The 16,597-nt window shown below is 33.2% G+C and overlaps 1 long non-coding RNA gene across 1 annotated transcript; it reads right to left on the reverse strand.

Moving 5' to 3' along the window:
• Positions 1–469: 469 nt before the first annotated feature.
• LOC111085962 lies at positions 470–16,091 on the reverse strand. Its single transcript, XR_002610733.1, has 4 exons — positions 16,043–16,091; positions 14,567–14,672; positions 5,416–5,540; positions 470–595 (listed from the first exon to the last, which is right to left on the reverse strand). It is a non-coding gene; the product is annotated as an uncharacterized LOC111085962 (long non-coding RNA).
• Between the last annotated feature and the right edge of the window lie 506 nt (positions 16,092–16,597).

Genomic DNA, 16,597 nt, shown 5'->3' on the forward strand with positions numbered 1-16,597 from the left:
TACGAATGCCTTGTAATCTTTACTGATAACCTGCAAAATTTTGTGAAGAAATGTGTACATTTTAAAAAGTTACAGCATAACTACTTTATGGTTACTTTTAGAAATACGGGTTGGATGGAATCCACCCACCTGTATTAGAAGGGTTAATTCAAATATATTTGTTACTGGGCTTGTGAAGTAAAGTGAGGTGTAAAGACTTCTGGTATGAGGTTTATAGATACACAATTTTAAATGTTTCTGTGTATGTGCTAGATTTCTGCAGTACAGAATTTTAAGAAACTTGTGTGGCTCCCTAAAAATTTACCTGGAGTGTTTATCTAGCAATAAAATGAATGATGTGAAAAAGTAAAAACTACTTGTCCAATGGGCAGAGTATTATGGTAAAACTTGTTATCCCTCAGACAAATCTTGTTGTTCCAGGCATAAAGTGATATGAATTCCACACCAACTGTTTTGAAAAAATATACCTTCGAGGCTTTCCCATGAGTCTTCTGATTTTGACCCATTCTTCACGTCTCAGTTTTCTGGTCTTCAATTGAGGGAAAGATTCTCGAACACACACACTGAAAATTCATTGTCACCAAAGAAAAGTGGCCTGAAATTACACATACACACGTATATATACATGTGTGTACATCACAATTAGTTACCTCACTAGCAAAATTAGTTCACACAGGAAAAGCTATACAATTTGTAAAAATGCCACTGAAGTATATAATAAAATCAAATGCTAATGTTATTTCTAGTTGTACTAAAATCCTAATTACTTTTATAAACCAGACTGATTATTTAAAAATGATATTTAAATTAACTAATTCTTCTAATAAAAGCCTTTATCAAAATAAATTTTGCTAACTGAACTCCAATGGCACTATAGAGATTCAAAATATTAGTAACTGCTATACTCATGTACAAGTATCATGAGCTGCTGTTATTAAGTTGATGTAAGATTTTTTAAATCCCTTGCCCTAATACAATGTAATCACACAGATCAAATATAAAACAGAAAACTACAGAATGAAAAACAAGAAGTTGGTTTAGTTGTTTGGAAATTTATGGCACAAAGTACTGGGGCTATCTGCATAAAATAACTTTACTTTTTAAATAACTATCATAAAATGTAAAGTTAAATGGAAGAGTATATAAAACAAAAACATAAGTAAAATGTGTTCTTTTTAAATAAAAGGATAACAAATATAACTAAGTTAAAAAAGCCTATAGCCCATAAATAACTAAAAACATGGTCATGCAATACAGGCAGTGTCATCACTGCCATTGACACTGTCCAATGTCCATAGAATTCCAGAAGTTAAAAATGTGTTTAAAATAGTGCTGTTGTTCAGTATTGTAGTGACTGCATGAAAGTAAAATGTGAGTAAATGTAACTTAAGCATCATACCACTCAAATATTCCTAGGTTATTCCTTTATAAGAGAAAACACAGTATAAGAAAATAGGTAATATGGAGCCTTGGAAAGACAACTTCCTTCCTTTGATTACTGGACAAACTATTGTCATGAAGTTGTGATTTGATGACAGACGATCATCTATGCAAGGAATTGGCAAATCAATAATATCACCAGTGTATGCCAATTGGACCATGATGTCAACAAGCTCATTCCTTTGGATTCCAACATGGCTAGGAATCCAATAAAAATGGATAATGATAGATGATGGTGAGAAAAAAGCCAGTTATTTATGAATATCTAAGGATAATGGATAAAAATGCACATTAAGTGATTCTAAGGCCTTCAAAGAGATTAATGAGTCAGTAAAGACGGTACATTTAGTACACCACTTAGCTTCTATATAATCTAGAGCAAATGAGCAGAAGTGAGCAAAGAATCTGCAGAAATGTTCCAGTGATCAATTACAGAGCTGCAACAAACCACAGTAAAGCTCATATGGTCACCTGATTTATTGTCATCTGTAAAAATGGGAACAGAAAGATGGCTTAAAATGTGTTCCTTAAAAAAAAGTTGTAGTTCTAGTAAGGAGTATTTGACTTCTTCAGACTACACAATGAAAGACAATAACAATAGATAGTAACATGTTATGGTGGGATGGGCTGATCACCAGATTCAACAAAACATCATCCAATGCCAGACCAAACTCCATTAACTTTACCTAGAAAAGAAGGGCAAAAGCAGAAGAGCAGACCATCTATTTGCAAAGAGCACAGGCCACTGAGGCATGAAAACACCCTGCCAGATGAGATGCTGTGGCAGTTACTAAAGCTTAGAGTGAAGGTTCATAGGACTCTGTATACACACTCTAGACCATAGAAGTGTGGAAGGTACTTGTGCAGAGTCGAAGCCTTTGATGACACACAAAGTTCAACATCTTCAATGAAAAATCATTATCTGAGGCACAGACAAGAGACTTGTAGTCCAGTTTGGATTAAGTGATGACAGGAGACTTAAAGGACACATATTCTCTCTCATAAAAATGGAAGAGGCTGTTTGTAACTGTAGGAGGAAGTTGTTTAGTTATAGTACTGATTTTAATGTTGAAAAGTGTGATATTTAATACCCAGCAGTTAGGCACTATAAGCTCCTGTGGGAAGGATGAGTAGTGTTGATCCTACATAAACACAGAATGAGCACTCTGCAAAAAGTTTGAATTAAAATGGGGAAAATCATACAACCCATATGAATGGAGGTCCTGTAATAAGCCAAACCTCTAGGTGGGAATGTTAGCTTTCTCACAACCAAAAGCAATAGAAACAAAATGCTCCTTCATGAGAAAAAGCTTCTCTGATTGACATTTCTAGTCAAATCAGGTGATCCATGGTAAATTGCTGCCTGCAGAAACCACACTGAGTATTGGAAGAAACAAAAATTTTGAGAAACCAAACAAGACAACCATTAATATTCCTCTCTAGAACTTTACAAAGACAGTCAGTCAAAGCAATAGTTTTATAATTAGAAGAAACCTAGGGATCTTTTCCAGGCTTAGGAAAAGGGATGACAATAGCCTGATGGCATAAACCTGGAAACTCCTCCTCATGCCAAGTCTGATTGAAAAAACTCAGAAGATCAAAAGAAGTACGACAAAGTTAGTGTAAAAGTCTTATTATAAATGTTATCTGGTCTGACTGAATGATTTATTGCCAAACAACTGATAGCAAGTTTAAGTTCCACCAAAGTAAATTATTGATTATAGTTTTATATAAACAATCAGACTGTAAAGGAGGTGAGGTTCAGCATTCCATGTTTTGATGGACAAGAAGGCAGGGAAGAAGGTGGAGGTGCTAGAATGGTTAGAAAAGTACTCTCCAATAGTGTTCCCAATACCCCGTAAACCATTCACTTTTTTGCCTTGAAAATGGATGAATACTTCTCATTCCCTTTTTGATTGTTTGTTTATTTGTTTTTTGAGCAAGCCATAATAGGTTATCTGCTGTATACACCATGAAGAATGAAATACCAGATTTTAGTGTTGTAAGTCCATAAACTTACTGCTAACTCACCAGAGAATATTCACCTTTTGAATCTCATTTAAAAAGACCTTTGAAACTGGTGATTGCAGAGATGCTGGAAGTGATTTTAATCCAGAATCCTTCTGGCTGTGACATCTGTTCTGCAGAAAATTAGTAAAAGCCTTCTGAAATGCTTTGGCGAATAGGTGTCCACCAAGGATGAGGATCAGTGGAAAAAAGTATCAAGGTTTTAAAAAACTTAATTATAGCTGCCTGACAACACTATCAGTTAACAACTCTATGCAGTTGTTAATATATTATAAGTTAATGTTAGCAAGATCCAAATTTAATAAAGTGGTGAAAAATGGCCAGTAGGCCTTTTCTAGTTTAAAATATGGAATGTGAGTCAATTTCCAATCTTCCTCAGAATGATGGAAAATTATCACTGCCTTGTGGATAACTGTCCATCTCCCAAGCAAATTGAGGAAGAAGAGAAGAGAAGATGAAGAAAGAGATTGATGGCAGTAAGTGTTGAATTCAGGCCATGGAAATAGGTGAAGGTTCCTGTATTGAAGAGAGAGTTTGTTTATGAGAGCATGTGCTCCACAGATCGACCTCTACTACCAATATCTCCACCACCCTAGAGTGAATTGTGTCCATTTAAGTGTCCCAGGATGATTTTTGGTAGACATTAAATGCTCAATAAGCAGAGTGTGACAGTACAACTAAAGGAGAGACAGAATGCAATATTCTCCAAAGGCGTAGTAAGTGGCATAGTTAGGAGTACAGTAGTAAACTAACAAGATTACTTGCTCCACATGAACTTGTCTGTCACAAAACCTGTCTTTTCTGTGTAAAGATACACAAAGGATCGGAAAGAATTGATCAAAACTTTAATTAAAACAAAAATCTTGTGAGTTTCCATGTTGTGTCAGTGTGGTCACTTTCAGCCTTCTGGAAGTTTTCCTTTTAGTTTTTTCCTTTTTGGTTTGTCTTTAGTAGGTTGACCAACTTCATAAAATAGGCATTGCATCTTTGCTTGATAGTCAAGATACCAAAGATCAAGGGCAAGACCATATAAATGTCTTGCATTTTAGGTCTGGTTGGTTTGGACCCAATAACTCTATAGTGCTACATGTAGAAAAATAAAAAGAGATAATGGAAAATTTCTCTACTGGATAGTCCATGGGGAAAGATAAGAACTCAAACAGACAAATATATAGTTGCTTGTACTCCAACAGAAGTAGTGGAATATTCAGCAGAAGCATAACTCTGTTTCAAAACTGGTGAAACCAGTTTGTATGCTTTAACATAGCTGTCTTTATAAGTAAAAATGTAAAAAAGATATGTCTAATTAGCTATAATGATAGTCACAAAGCCTTTCCAAACCTTTTTGGAAACAAAAGAAAAGTGACATCTGACCCACAGTTTTGACTCATAATGAGAAAAGGTAAGATAGTGAGACACAGGTGATGCTAAGGGTGAAGCAGAGTTTGTAGTATACATTTTTTTTTATTACATTTTTTTTTATTAATATCTATAAGAAAAGAAATAATTCAGTACCCACTTACCTCACTCACCATGGAGTCCTGCATGTGGACATGCTACAATATCAAAAGCTCAAAACATTGAAGTCAGTGCAGCAATGCCAGGGTTTCATGAGCACTATACCCAAATACAAGTACCAAACACAATGTCCACAACACCTGTCAAAGTGATATGTCGTAGTGACCTAGGTATGCGACTTAGGCACCATTCAAACACCACAGCCCTCTTTTTCCCTTCATGCACATGAAACATGTGTGAATATTTAGATCCCAGAGAAGGTGGTTCTGCTTGTACAGATTATCTTCTCAGGGATCTAAACATCCACCCATGTGCAAGAATCATTAACAAATGACAAGAAAATTTTAACTTAAAATGTATTTATAATATTATACTGTAACATTTAAAAACTTCAAAGATATAACTTATTGTTTTTTTTTAGTTACTCACTTGTCAATATTTGAATAAAACCACACCCATCTGTGGGATTTTGGTAGTTTCAAAAGGTTTCAAAGCTGAACACCAATTTTTTGAGCAGCTCTCTTATTGGCACCAGAATGGCTTTCTGGAGTTGGCTGGAATCATATGGGAAAAAGAGAAATATTACATATGTTCAGGTATTTTAATGATTAAAACAAACTATAATGAAATGTGAGCAAACGTACTCCCACATTAAATGGCAACTCCAGAATTCTGAAAGTGGGAGGTAAAGAAGTAACAAGCAGATGGGTTTGAGGGCAAAGTATTTATTATTTTGAAAGAATAAGAGGTAGAGTTACGGATGATAACTGATAAGTTAGGAATCTGTAAAGCAGGATTATTTTTGCTGCAGAATGCTTTCATGAATTTTTATTTTTGTGTTAGTAATCAAAAAATTAATCACATTATGAAGTTCTTTGATATCAGAACTAACAGCTTTATTTTAGTCGCAAATAATACTCACACGTCTTGGTTCTCAAACAATATATCCTGGAAAATTACATTCTTGGCATGTCAGTATACCATCAAAAATTACACGTGTTATATTGAAACTAGTTGGTAATTTACTGTATCTTTTTGTAAATTAATCTTTAGTTAATTTTTGTTTTTTTTTCTTCATTTATGCTTAAAAAAAATCTGTCAATTCTAATAAGACTAATTACATATTGGATTATGTTTTTTTTGGGATAGGGTTTTCTCATATACAGCTCACATATTACCCTGTGAGCTATAAATTTAGTTGAACGTTTCGGAGAAGCTTACAAGTATTTAGGATGGCACTCATTATCCCATTGGCTCCCACTAATTTCATCACTATGCATATGTAACAAGGTACAAACTAAGTAATTCTAAAAACTTATTTTTTCTTTGTTTATTACATGGGTACACTGGATTTCAGTATCATATAAATATTTCATAATGTCCTAATAGTCTTGCAATGCCAACAAGCCTCATCTTTATCATCATAAGCTCCTTTAACATAACAGGAAACTAGTTTCTTTGCCCAGAAATGGTTTCAACTGTAATCTGAATATTCTTAATTTTATGTCTCTGTCAAACACCTAGACTGGAAAAAAATGTTTTTTTTTTATCAGATTAGAGTTGAAGTTTCAAGATATTAATTTCTTTTTATTTGTAAAAAATACAAAAAAGGAATAAGAAGATAGTGGTGTAATAAAAAATGGATGATTTTAGCTTCCAGGTCTTTTGTCGTTTTTAAAAAAACTTTATCAGCATATTAAAAATAGATGGGAAAATGCAATTATAAATAATAGTTGAATCCTGACCCCCTATGTACTGCATAAAAACTTCATGTGTAAATTGTTAAACTCTTGGCACCTCAATGCACATAGAAAATATAAATGGTGTCCCCAGTATTAAATGAAGACTCTGCTCTTTGATGAACAAACTGCAAATAAGGTCTCATTCAAGCTTTTCAGTGGCTGTGACCAATTGGTATGCTGACAAAAAATATTTCTTCAGTTGGATTGCTGCAAAGTAAATATATGAATATTAATTACAGTAAGTTGATATACTTGCATTATGCTTTCATAGCATTTTGAATTTGTGGACCAATAATGTAGCTGCAATGATAGCCAAATGGATGGTTGTTATGGAGGTAACCAGTAAGAGAGTTCTTTATTAGAAAAATCTAGAAATACAATTCTACAAGTCAGTGCAAGATTTAAATGATAAAAAACAAAACTTTGCACTTATCAGATTTACCATTTTTCAGTCTGGGTCTTTTCTGATGAGTATTTCTCATTGGAAGCAGTTCTTTCCATTTTGTTTTTTCTAACTTTAAGTTAAGGAATATTATATTTCGCATTTTGGAATTGTAAGGTTTGTGAACTTAACAGGATTAGAATGACTATAGATTGTTTAAATAGGAAACTACAATTGCTTATTCTAAATAGCTTAAGACTCGTAAATGTCTACACCTGTTTCAACTTAATTTTATCAATTTATTGTCCTTTCAACTGTATCTAATTAATAATCCAATCATAAAATTGTAAATCACTCGCAAGTGCATAACTCACATTACTGTGACATAACGCACAAATATCTCTGCATATCACGTCAAGAATTTATATTATTGTTCTTTTATTACTTATCTTACCAAACCTAAACTAATAAATTTTACATTTTAGTTACTTTTGTAACAATAAATAAAAATATAGATTAAAAATAAGAAATTCATTACTTATGCTTGTTGTCTGCCTGCCAGTGAAACTTAAGCCGACTGGTTTTTAATGATAGTACTAGTACATTAAGTAATTTTTATTTATTTGAAGCATACATTTAAGATCACAAAAGCAATCAATGTCCTATAACTATCATAATATAACTGGCTTTCTAACTAAGTATAAGTGTCTTAAAATAATTCCCTTATCTATTTGATCTGAATTGAGTAATAGCAGCTTTCAATCTGTAGGCAAAATAACTAAAAACTTCTACTGACAACAAAGTAGCATTATATCTTATTTGATAAATTAGAACTTTGTCTTTCTAGTGTTTATAAATGATGTAATAGCAAAAGTCAGAGAGAATTATTTGCAATTTATGAAAGAGAGGATGTGATAGGTGGACATAGCAAATTGGTCCGATTTTCTAGTTTATATCTTCCTAAATGAATAAGATTAAAGTCTATAAAAATTAGAGTATGCCTTAGTAATATTTATACTATAGTGATTAATTTACATTAAACATTAGATATCAGAATAGGGTAATGAAAAAAATAAGAGGATGAGCAATTTGGAGTAAACTAATGTTACAATACACATACAAAGGGAGATTGAGAATTTATCCAAATATTTCCTTTTGAATTTAAGAAATTAAAACTTACATAACATTAAAGTCTTATTTATAAAACTACTTTTGGATGCCAAGTTTATTCATATACATTGATAATAAAGTTTAATTACATTTAAAATGTAACTCTGTGAAAGGTCGTGACAATTACACTTTGACCTACTCATTGTGAGAGGGTTAAATGTTCCTGTAAGTGATTGCTTGGAATAGCTAGTCTCTACAGCAGGGTTTATTTGAGTCTAGATGGTCTGACTCTACAATTTAACAAACACTTAAGTGAAGCAAAACTTTGGCATTGTGAAACAGTCATTGTCAAGTTATGACAAAGGTCTGACCCAGTGGAAAATCAAGCAACCAAGAAGGCCAAGTTCAAGGCTCAAACAAATAAGGAGTACCACAGAGAGTTTGGCTTCTTAAGTGGATGAGTTGCATCATGTGCACAGTAAGGCTTATCCTGCAATGGCTTCATGAACATATCCTCACTGATAGGTTAGTAATAGGGCTACCAAGCAAAATGGTAAGGAGTGAGATCTTTACATCATTACTGATGCAGTTTCTGTAGCAATGTAGTACAAATGGGCAACTTCAAACTGGTCAAAAGAGAAGAAGAAGTCTCTAGCAGTATCTGCAGTAGCTATACCTTTAAAAGACTATCCTACCCAGGCACCTATGTTATGCCAAATTCAAGTCTGACTGAGGGTTAATCAACAACCTACACATTCCTTTGATGCTACCACACTGGTATACAGTGAATGAGCAGAGCTATTCCTGTGGTTTTTATGCTGCAGCTAATGCCAATGATGCCTCCACTTGGATGTCATCCTAAAATAGAGGAATGAAACATTTGTATTGGCCTGTTGAGCAATCAGCCAAGTAGACAAGGTTATCATTTCAAGCACTGGCTCAGCAGGTGTAGGAGAGCCTGCAACAGGCAGTTAACAATGTTGCTACAAAAGGTGGGCAATAGCAGGACAACTTGATAGTAGAGAGAAGAGGATGGAACAGTAACAATAAACATGCCACTTTCATTAGTAGAGAGTAGAAATATAACACAAACACAATAAAAGATGGGCTACATGGTCAGAGAAACCTGACTGGAAAGCAAGGGACATGTGGATAAATCCCACATGTAGAGGTGAAGGGATGGCACTCCTTGGTGAAAGAGAGACATAGAAGGTTGGAGCAAGAGTGACCAAGATGGAGGCAGGGGAAAAGATGCCCTGGATGCCAGTCATTGAAGATGAGGAAACGAAGACTGAGCTAGCCAAAAAGGTGCTTTCATAAGGACTCAACAAGGTGTGTTGTGAATCAACACCAAGATGTGTGGAAGAAATGGAAGAGGAGTAAATATATATACAGAGAAAGAGATGAGGCCAGTTCTAGCTGAGGGCATCCACAGCTGCTGGGTGAGTTACTGGAGACCAGTTTGATATTGAGAGTAGTGGGAAAGCATCAATCATTGGAGCGCCCATCTGGGAACAAAGTAAAAAAAATATCTGCATATGGAGTAACCACTCCATAAGAAGACTCATTTAAATTCGAGAGAGTCAATCCACCACTAACTTCAAAGCCCCCATAATGACAGGTTGTCAGACAAAACTGATATCAGTGGGCCCAAAACAGAAAGTCCAAAATGTGGAAGCATAGATCCCTGGAGCAGTCCCACTCTAATCAATAATATGGAAAACCGTAGAGTTGTCAAGGTGAATCATAACCAAGTGATCCACAAAATGAGGTAGGAGATATGAACATGATCTATGGATGGCCAAGAGTTCCAGAACAATAATGTGGAAGGTATGCTCCTCAAGAGATCAAAACCCCTATGCCATGGAGTCATCTAGAGATGCACCTCAACCTGTAAGAGATGCACCAGTGAAGAAATGGAAATATAGATGGGAAGGCAGTATTGGGACACCAACCACAGTGTTGCCACAATCCAGTCACCAACATAGATCTTCGAGAGGAGAAGGCAACAACATCACAAGAGAGAATTGTGAGAGATTTTCCAATTGTCACTCAAAGTCCATTGAAGAAGACTCATTGGAGCCTGGCTGAGGGGGACAAGATGTTCTAGAGACATGAAATTCCCCAAAAGAGATAGAACCTCTTGTGTAGGATGTATAGGTGAGGCAAGATTCAAATTGACTAGAAATTCCATGTCCCACAGATGAATAGGAGAAGGCTGAGCTCAACTGAGTCAAGAATTGAAAAAGACTCCAAAATGGACCAAGTATGGAGTCAGAGTCAGGAACAACTTGACAGCCAAGCCAACCCAAATGAGCCACCTCTTGGAGAAGGAGTGATGTGGCTGAGATTGAGGCTTCCTGAGAAGTGATGAGGAGAAGCCACTTATCCATGTACTAATTGAAATTAAATCTGACACTGTGAACATGGCAAGCAAATGCTCCTATTACATAAAAAGCAGAAGCAATGCCAATGAGGAAACTCAAAATTGGTACACCTGATCCCAATGATCAAAACAAAGGAAACAATGGGCAAATGGGGCAATCAGAATATGCAGAAAGACATATGAGATGTTAAACTTGGTCATCCATAGTCCAGGAAAAATAATCCCCTTTATCTTGAAATGAAAACACACCAAGGAGTGGTTGAGAGAGAAAAGGTTGATGATGGAATGCCAGTCTCTGGTCTTTTGTGTGACATCAAAAAGACTAGAATAAAACCTTGGAGAGAGGCGAAGTATCTTCTCTATGGCTCTCATATTGAATAGATCTAATGCTGTGGCCTTAAAATGCAGATGTCACTAAGGATTAGAAGGATGACTAAAAGGAACACAGAGCATATGGAGGAGGAAGAGACAAGAAATGAAAAAAAAAAGGCCATGTGAAAGAAAATTTATTACTCTCCTACTGGCAGAGGACTATTGTCACACTATGATTATATCATGCACTAGTGCAGTCTATGTTATAACATGTTTTAGGTGTAAGATAGCTCAAGGATAATTGCATGTACAAAATCTCAAAAACAGATTCATGAGGAATAGCTACAGCGTACAGAGAGGTAGGTATATTATTTTGGAATACAAATTTACAAACTTTTAACAACCACGACTAGAGCTAGGACACAAAATTGGAACTTCAAAATAACAATTGGTAAAATTATCAACATGATAGAATCCACTTTCATGATTCACGTACAACTGAATGAAAGTCGAACCCACAAACATTTTATATTAATAGAAATCTATATAACAGTTATAATTTTCACCATGAATATATATATTCTTCAATACTTTTATAACTATACACAATTTACAAACGTTAAAGTGCACAGCCTTGTGGCCTACTGTATATATTTTGTAACTACAAGGTTTCCAGAAAGTTAGTTGCCGATCTATCATTGAGGAAATTAATATTGCCTTTCTTGTTTCTCTACAGATTTTTTAGATGATGGCACTGAGAATTGATGAATGTCTGAAGTTGGTGTGGATTTAGCATCTTCAGCATGGCATCAATTCTTATCAATAACATTTTGAACATAATCTGTAATGTACAGACATTCAGTCTAGGGTAACTGACCTTTGGGATACCCTGTATAGAAATATTGATCCTTGAGATAAATTAAACAACTATATTGAAGTTACAAGATATATATTTATACTTAAAACTAAAAACTCACATTTCCTCTTCTTCCTGGTGATGATGGTGGTTGAACTAATCTCACTCCTTTTCCAAAAATTAGTACTGACTTAGATTTTTATACAGTGATCAAAATTATCAAAAGTGCATTTCAAATGTAATTACTGAAAAATTTGTATACATTAATTTTGGAAATTTCTATGACATAGAAAGTAAACTTGTGCAATACTGTCTAAGCTTTTATTATTATCTATGCTGGATGTACCAGACTTATTCTATTACCCACATTCTTATCAGAGAGGGGGAAGATCAGATAATTATTTAAGAACTAACTTTTACTGTTTTATTTAAACATTTTAAATGAAAAATTAGCACTTTTACAAAAACATTTTGTGGTACAACACTTTAAGAGCCAACTCTTCAAAAGATTTTATCTGGTTAAATAGAACCTCTCAGGAGGGTTTTCTTGGGTTAAAAGAAATATTTCTAGTTGTGTCATACATACAGTAATCACAAAAGAGGATTTAAATTGTGGAGGAAACAATATTAATCCACTTTCTCAATAGAGTTATCATTATTTTATCACAACAATATGATGCAAACACATTACTGGAATCCTTGTCTGCCCTAGCACAAGATAGAGTATAATAAGTAAACACAATTTATGTTCAAAGAAACAATGCAAGGCCATTCAACTGATTGAGGTTACCTCTTCAATATCAATAGCGACCAACCAAAACATCAACACCAAACTAAATGTATCCCTTCACCTCCATATGCTTCTCTAACAATATCTTGAAAAAATTTGAACTGACAGCCAAAACCATACCATCAAGCACACTATTCTACAAGTATAAAAGATTTAATTCATTATGAGACTGTCACTACGATTTGAAGAAAACCTCCCTACAAAAAAAACAAAAAACTCCTCTACAGACAACTTCAAATAGAAATATATACACAAATTTTCCCAATGATTGAACAAGAAAAGTTATTGTTCTTTTGGTTGATGCACAACTATGCATTAAATACTACAACAGAATAAGCCTAATGACTTATTTTATTAATAGAGAACAATTATTTAAAAGTACTCCATCCAATGCATATGGAACACATTATATAACTTTTGTTTTAAGTATGACACATGATATTAAGTAAGTAATAAGATATATAAATAACTAAGAACAAAACAAAATCACAGTAAAAACATGTAATATTGAAATAGATTCAGAATTATTTTATATAGTGACATTTGGAACAATTGCTCTTCTTCAGGCTTAATACAAAAATAAAATAAACGACAGTTATATGTTTAAGATTTTCTCTTTCTTGTGAATGCATACAACTCAATACAAACAATATGCATTTAAAAATGGGAAACAATATGGAAGTAAAACAATGTAATACAAATTAAACAATATAATAGATAAATACAATAAAAACAGTAAAATGTTCAAACTGACAAAAAAAACATTTATAGAAAGGAAAATATTTGTTCATTGCAATAGGTTATTTTATAACTAATTTAAAAATCAATTTATGTTCATCTCTTCCCCTTCTGATAGTCTTTGTGAAGTTTTGCCAATATATAGTTTATTTCATCTGAAGCAGACTATGCAGTAAATGACACATGTTGAGAAGCACATGAATTCTCACTGTATGTAAAAAATTGATTTAGGTCTTTATACCAATGTTCTTGAATCAAGAAAGTCACAAGTTATGCAGACAGGTTGATTGCAATGTTTATTGCATTTAGTTGTGTTAATGTGTTTTTGTTTTCTAACTGAGTTAAACAGTATGTCTTTGAGGTTTTGTTCATGTTTGGAACAGGTTGGTGGCATATTACAAAAATATATGATGTGATATGGTCATCAAGTAGAACATTAAAGTTTTGTAGATTATGCTATCTATGAGGAAGTAGATGATAAGTCATTGTTAAAGGTAAAGATTTAGTTGCTGTTTTAGGCTTCATACTTAGAATATCCTTACAGGAGATATACAAAATATCTGGCTTGGCTTTGGGAAAAGGCACTGTAACAGTAACCACTTTCTACAACAAAGTCAGACAGTGCCTCAGAAGCTGTTTTGAAAGTGGTGTCATTTAACTTGTATCACATTGTTTACTTCAACATGTTTTTCCAATTATTAAGTGTATACTGTTTGTCTGGCATCATATATTCAACAAAAATGCAAGTTCTTAAGCACTTAATTGTTACTGAGTCCATTTTATTTTGTGCATAAACCTCCCAATCTTGTGGAGATTCCAATTCTTCAGAAAACTATATAATTAACTATACATTACCACATTTCTGTGTATATCTCAAAATAAACTAGCACTGGGAAAGTTGTTTATCTACATAAATAGCAATGGAAGAGTTAACTGGAGTCATGTCTCAGTTTTTCCATATTTTGAAAATACATCCTCTCAGTCTGTAGAGTTTCTTATTAAAATATTCTCTGGATTTACAGATTCCAAACCTTATGGGCCACTTATCAAAAGCCTGCTGATAGACCAAGCACAACAAATATAGTGCATTATCCAAAACCTAGATTGAATGTACTATCTTCATAGAAATTCAGCAAAATTGAGACTTAACCTTTCTCATCTAAATCCACATTGACTATCTATGATAATATGAAACTGTTTAAATGCTCTGTTAAAATCTCTAATTATAGACTAGTAATTTACTAACAACCAAAATAAGACTAACTGGATCGTAATTACTTGGACATCTTCAGATTCATATTACATTATCCATACTAAGGGAATTCAATGTTCACCATCTTTCATACTCAGCAGAGCTGCTGTTGATTGACCTGGAAACATAGAAAATTATCTGTGCATTAAAATTTTGAAAAAACAGCTGACACATTACTTTATTCATATACATAGAAATTTAAAATTATAGTTGCATATATTTTTTCCCCAAAACTAACTTATCCTTTAGAAAGTTCAAAGTTACTCTGATTTACTAATATCCATTGTTACATGGCATTGTTTTGACAGCAAGAATAAGAGTGGTTGTCTGATCTTTCAAATTTTTTAAAATATTTTGTCAGTAGTAAAAACACTTAAATATTGGGGCATTCTTTATCACCAGGTGTCAGATGCAACCAAGTAATACTCTTATTTGTATGATAGTCAGCAATTTATTTTTCAAAGAAATTTTAGTTTTTAGCAGTGTTTATTTCCTGAGCATAAACTTAAGAAAGTATATAAAAACTTTTCTGTCTTAGTATAATTCTTCACATTCTACTAAATTGTAGTAACATTTGTCCTTTAAGACAGCATTTACCATTACAGTAGATTTGACAAAAAACATATTAAACAAGTGCCATAATATTTCATCAATTGGTGCTTAACTTTGTTAGCACATAAAATTAAAATAACAAACTGATTGTATATAGTGATTTTTATTCAAATTAAATGTATTAGCTCAATGGCCACTGACACCAGTACTTAGTTTTAAGGTAATAAAATTGTATATACAGAGAGCAAAAATGTACATTAACTGTTAAAAAACAAACTTAAAACGTCAAAAGAATAAAGACATACTGTATTGCAGCAATTCATTCCAAAGCTAACTAATATTAATAAGATGTTATTGTTCATTTATTAATTTTCAATTTATCTCTATATTTCAAGTACTTGACAAGTGTTTATCTTTCTTAAATACAGAATTTTATGCATGTACGTAGCAAAATAACACAATACAGCACACATTAGTAAAACTTACATTCTGAAAAAATAATAATCCGCAGCCATTTCAAAATCATTATTTTTCTCTACTCCGCACTCGGTGTTTATTATTTTACTGTTTACGTTCAAAGTTTTGCAACTAACCTAGGCTAGATAGCAGATGACATATAAAGTCTACCCGTTATCCTTACCGAGACTAAGAATGTACATTCATTTTGTATCACTGTGCATTATTACTATTAACATTATTACCTACTATTGCTTAAGTTTTTAGTACTGTAATTATTATAATATAAATTGCAATTTGTATACTGTACGATGTACCCCACACACAGCAACACATATTTTACTCACAGCGAGATTTGATTTTTATGAAATATTCATTAATGCACTTTGAAAAACCTTAATATGTATTGCAATGGAAAGATAAGTCAGCCATATGAGCATTAATGCACCCTTTATGACTAAATAATCATTATTTTCTCACTTTCAAGCGAGTCCGCCATGACGTTCTGTCTGGTTCAACAACCTTAATAAACACGCCACCTAGTATTTACAGTCTTAAAAAATACACATAAATACATACACACACACAAACACCCATTTTTAGTGTTAAAGAGTAAATGCTTGCACTTGTGTTGGTGTATTTATATACGTTTATGATGAAGAAAGTCATTTATATTCTGTATTGACTGCGTTAGTTATGCGATTTATGACTGCACGTACAAACTATTGGCTCATAATAAGTTATGTTAATGTTGAATAAAATGATACACTGTAATAATCAAAGTCTGACAACTTAAATAAATATTTTTCAAACATGTTATAATCAAAAGGGTACTTCAGTTAAGTTAATCTTTTACAAAAAAATGAGAAATATTGAGAATAAATACCATATTGCAGTTCGTTTAGAAAATACTTAGAAAAACTAGCAGAAGAGCTGTTATAATTCTACTCTAACAGACCCCCAAAAAAACAATAACAACAAGCAAATTAAAAATTGTATAACCACTTGCATTACGTCATCAGTTGGGTTTCCTCG

The sequence above is a fragment of the Limulus polyphemus genome, unplaced genomic scaffold, assembly GCF_000517525.1.
Source record: "Limulus polyphemus unplaced genomic scaffold, Limulus_polyphemus-2.1.2 Scaffold743, whole genome shotgun sequence".
In the NCBI taxonomy this organism is placed as follows: Eukaryota; Metazoa; Arthropoda; class Merostomata; order Xiphosura; family Limulidae; genus Limulus; species Limulus polyphemus.